Consider the following 5,393-nt stretch of genomic DNA (forward strand, 5'->3'; position numbering starts at 1 on the left):
TTCACACAAGAACTTGTGAAACCTATTAAATATTGCAGATAAGCCCTGCATATTCCCGTCTCGTGGAAAACTTTATCCTTTTACGTCTTGATCCCTAGCCCCTATGGTCACGTAGGCACGTGACCAATTTAACGCAAATAGTTTGTTACAACTCATTTCCAAATCAGCACGGATGAAATAATTAACCAAAAGCCCGTTTGGTGTTGTTGGTTTTGTATTTTTGTTACCTGAAAATAAGTGGCATAAGTTTGATCTCGGCAGTTGATAAAATTTCTTTTATTATTTTTATTATTTTTTGAAGGTAGATACAAGTTCTAAAGATTTTACAGGTGATTTAAGAAAAAAAATTGGTTGCATATATTCGTCCAATTTATTTCAGTTTTTTCTTGGATTTTTGAGGACGGAGAAAAAGTGTGAACAACATTAGACATGCCTTTGGCAATGTTATCAATAAGTAAATACATAATAATAGCTGTAGGACTTTGTTGTGTCTCCAAATATCCATTGCCTTATATTCCAATATGAACTTGGAGATAAAAAAAAGGCAGAGGGATAGTTTTATATTGTATATGTAAAATTCTTAATGAGATTTTTAGATTTGCAGGGCTACTTTGTATTGCAACCAGACAAAAACAACATATTCGAGATTAAAAAAAGAAATAGAGTGTACTTACATATAAACTTATTAGATGTACTTTCAATGCACAGTAAAAATATGGGTGGGTTAAATTTAAAATTTTCAACTTCTTATTAACACCATCACTATATAAAAACCCATCATATTTGTGGTGTATGATTTACACCACAAAAGTGGTACAGCATAGAACGACTGCCGCATTATTTGATCATAGAGATAGATGGCTATCAAATAAGACATGTGTATGGCATGCAAAATGCATAGCGTATAGCATACAATGTCTATCCTATTTGATAGTCGTCAGTTTTCGTGATTAGATAATGCAGCGGCCATCTAGGGTTGCACCATGCTTTAATGCAAATTATAAAGAAAAAGAGTATAATGGGGAGCATGAAACCTTGGGATATACTGAAAACATAAAAGCTCAGGGGCTACATGCATGCTGGCTAATTGCCAATCATCTTATTTAATTTAAGGGTCTTTGAAATATTTTGTCTAAGATTTTATCGAGAATATATATATATATAATATCTCCTCATATCTCTATTTGAAATCAATCTAGATAATATTAATTTAATTTACAAAAGGCCCTATCTATTAGCCTGACATCTCTGTGACTAATCATGGACTCTAATTAAGTTAACTAAAGGTGATAAATGATGAACGTATTTTTGGCTACTTTTAGAAAAGTTTCATGAACAACAAAAAAAAATCATCTCCTTCTGCATGGTAGCATAAAAAAAACTCTTCCCCTCTCTAGAGTTTGATGAACTTTACAATCAGTTTCTCTTATTAATTTGAGTCAAATCGATTCATTGGAGTTCTTAGTTCAATGATAACTCTAAAATATCTCATCTTGATTCTATAAACATATCTCTAGAATGAAAAAAAAAAACTTTTTTATTATTTCAGAAGTTAAGATTTCTTTAAATGGACCAAAAGAAAAAAGAAGCATCGATCATAGAAGAAATAAAAATTCTATTTATGTTTCATTCCTCGAATCTCCATCAAAGACTTTAAAAGTCGTAAATTTTTCGAGATAGCAAAGAGATGGAGAGCAGGGTTGGATGGAGATTTCAGTGACTCTCGAAATAGAAAATGAGGTAGAATAGTTCCATTCGGCGGAAAAAAAAAAAAATCTAGACTTTTATCTCAATATTGTATTGGCTAGGATTTTTCTATGAAGACATGGATAATTTCATCTCATAAGCTGCAATGGCTCTAAACTAAAATGCTCCTGTCCACTATCTTCTTAAGCCCAACCTAATCCAAGGTGTTTTTGTAAAAAAAGTTAACATATTATATAATTTTGACAAAGTTTGGACGTGACATGTAAAAGATCACTAATTCAATTATTATAGACAATATGATTCATTCTGGTCCATAGTACTCAAGAGACATGAAAAAAAATAATACCCATAGGACGATGGCTATTATTGCTAACCTTGTCACAACGTGGATATCGATGCAACGGATAAACTTCAATCTATAGGTAGCTTTTGTCTGAATTCTTCCCCAAAAACTTCCCCCAAGGGTTACAAAAGAAAACAGCCGATCACAAGACTCACCTGCCAAGAAAATTACGAATTACGTGATGTTAAAATGTTGTTATCAAGGCTTTTGACCGCTACCTCTAGGACGACGCTGTCTGGTGGACCCCACATTTGACAGTTCGGTGTACGGTACCTGGAAATCCATATGCGGGAGAAATATTCGCCGTCAACGTAATCTTCCGGACGCATCCCACCCGTCCGTGAAAGCCAGATTTAGCTCTTAGCTGTCATCAATTGAACCGGTCACGTAAAATCCAAGTCTGGATACCACCTATCCTATGTTTGGTTGGTATCAGATGGATAAAATTAGAAGGTTGGATAAATTCGGTTCACCGTGGGTAAAATTATTTTTTATTAATCTTTTTTAAAAAAATTCTAACACTATATTTATTTTTCCATTTATATTCACAATTTGTCAGTTGATTATTTATATAAAATTAATTAACATTTTAAATTAAATTATATATTAATCAGTTATTTATGTAATTAATATAGAATAAGTTAATTCATATATAATTAGTTTATAAAATTATTTATTATATTAAATTAAAAATAAATTTAGATATTTTTATAATTTTATATAATTATGAATTATAAAATTTATAAATTTATATATTATTTATTTCTTTGGTATAAATGAGTATCATAAATTAATAATATTAATATTTTTTATAAAAAATAGTTTAATAAAAATATCGTACAAATATTATTTTCTATTCTCTCTCTATCAAATGGAGAAAAAAATATATATATTTTTTTAATTTATCTTTCGTACCAAACATAAAGATAAAAAAAAAAATAGGTATGGCTCCCATATGAATGAGATAGCCTTGCCACCAAGGTGGTACCGTGGTGGTAAGAAGGCGATAATTCTATTCGAGTTATTCGGATTCGAAACGTGCAACCGTCGATTAAATTAGGGGACCGGATGCCCTACGCCCGGACGGCTTGTTGGCGGATATGCTTTCCTTCCATCTGTACCAAGATGGTGCCAAGTGTGACGTACTCATCTTTGGATAGAAGAGGATATGAGTAAAATGGAGTCTACCTACATCGAATATTCTTCTGACGAGATGGGGGCCCAGTGGAAGTTGTTACTTGTTACGCTGGGGTAGGCTGGTCCCTTTCTCCTTTCTACCTCTTATTTTTAGTTAAAAAAAAAAAAAAAAAAAAAAAAAAAAAAAAAAAAAAAAAAAGCCTTCATGCGAGTGGGAGGGGTCCGTCCAAAACAAGGAGAGGTACGGATTAGGGTAAGCGGTCCGTTCTACGAGTAAAAAAAAATAAAGATCACGTGTCTTCATGAGATAGCCGTCGCAGCACGACCGAATATTATATGCGGGCTTCGCGAAGACAGCAAAGCGGCAGATCACGTGAGGAGAATTCCTTGGTGACCGTGCCCTTCTCGGCTTATCGGGCTTCACCGAAGAAATAGCAAAACACTAAATCCCGTCACACCCAAAATCACACCCCGTTGGGCCTTCCGGTGGGCCACCGCATATAAGGGAGAAGATCCTGGCCACCGTGCGTTTTGGCTTCTTCCGGTGCAGAGCGGTCTCTACAGAGAGTAGGGAGAGCGGGGTCTAGAAGGAGAGAGGCACGTAAGAAAATAATAAAATATAGTGGAGCCCACCAATTTGGGCCCTTGTCAGGTGCTGTTTCTGCGGCTTCCTGCGTCCTGTCCGCTCCGCAGGCTGGCCCACGTTCTCGTTGACGGGACGGGCGTTCACATTATAATGAACAGCGATAGATTTTGGTAGGCCCGGCATTGGGATAAGGATAATTAATTACATGGAACTTGTTGGCAAAAGATTTGGTTATTTAGTTTTTGATAGTCCCAGAGAACCAGCTAAAGCTTATGAGTTATAGGCGCCTTTGGTTCGCGGAAAAAGGAAGAAAAAAAATATGATCAACTAAAAAAGTAATGAGATGCCTCTTGTTAGGTTAGAGTTTTTAAAATAAGAGAGACAAAAAAAGTTGTATTCTCATGTAAATATGACTTCCATATTTCATGGAAAGGTCTTTCACATGAGAAATATGGAAAAATTATTTTTCCACGAGTACGAAATCATTTTATTTTTATTTTTTTTCCAAGAAGACCATTCAGCATTAAAAAGATATTAAAGACTTAATTTTCATTAAAAGTATAATAGAAATTACACATAATTTTTTTAAAAAAGTGGATGGTCAACCAAACATAAGCACTCTGTAAATGTCATGATTAACCAAACATGCCAAAAGTAGTAAGCATTCTCTTTCTATAAATATGTTTCTCAGAAATTATATTCTTAGGAAGAAAAATGCTTTCCGCGAACCAAACGGGCTCTGTACAGCTGTAAGTATGATTTCTGTTGACTATTTTTATTAAAAAAATAATTTGTACCGACTGCCATACTAACTACATGACAACCTTTACTACGTTCCTGCCACTTTATGAGGTCACAGCATAGCTTGAGAGCATCAAAAGCGTCATGCCATGCAGGGAACCAGTCAGCAGTTGCATGGCTCGTCTGGATTGACACTGGTTCGGTGGAGTTTCATCAAGTTTTCCTTTTGCTTGTGGGTTAAATATTATACTTTGGTGGTTATCAGGGGGCGCGCACTGATCCCTATCTTAGCGGTTGTTACTTCCTATCCACAACAATTGACTGCAGCATATTGGAATCGTGTGATGCATCACACCCTGAACTCGCTCAAGCACTGCTTCCCAACCAAGCTTTCCAATATAGGTTAAATCGACCGTCTTTTAACCACCGCCGAGCTATTTATTCATCTATCACTAAAGAATTTTATGGCTTTTTTTTTTTTAATTTTTCAGAGGCAATCACCAAATTTGCTTACATAGTAGGGAAAGAGAACATAGAATCAAAAAATTTGGTAATGCTTCTTTTTTTTTTAAAAAAAAAAGGCATCAAGGACCAGCTTTCAGATTTCCTATCTTTCTTCCACAATTAACTCTTCCAGCATCCAGCATCAACACTCATTAGATACTGCTGATCCTAACCTGGCTTGAACGATGGCAGAGACACTCGCCTGCGTAGAGCTAAGTGCGAGCAACAATATTGGAAATAAAAGAGGGTAAGATCCAAATTAACATGGATCTAGTCTAACCATGTTAGGACAAATCACTACACATATAAACCACATGGGATTCAATCTAGCAAAAAGCTCCGGATCAGCCCAAGGAGGATAATAGTCAAAACGTC

This window comes from Phoenix dactylifera, chromosome 17 (genome assembly GCF_051530095.1).
Source record: "Phoenix dactylifera cultivar Ajwa chromosome 17, Ajwa_hap1_PhDact_Kaust_v1.1, whole genome shotgun sequence".
NCBI lineage: Eukaryota > Viridiplantae > Streptophyta > Magnoliopsida > Arecales > Arecaceae > Phoenix > Phoenix dactylifera.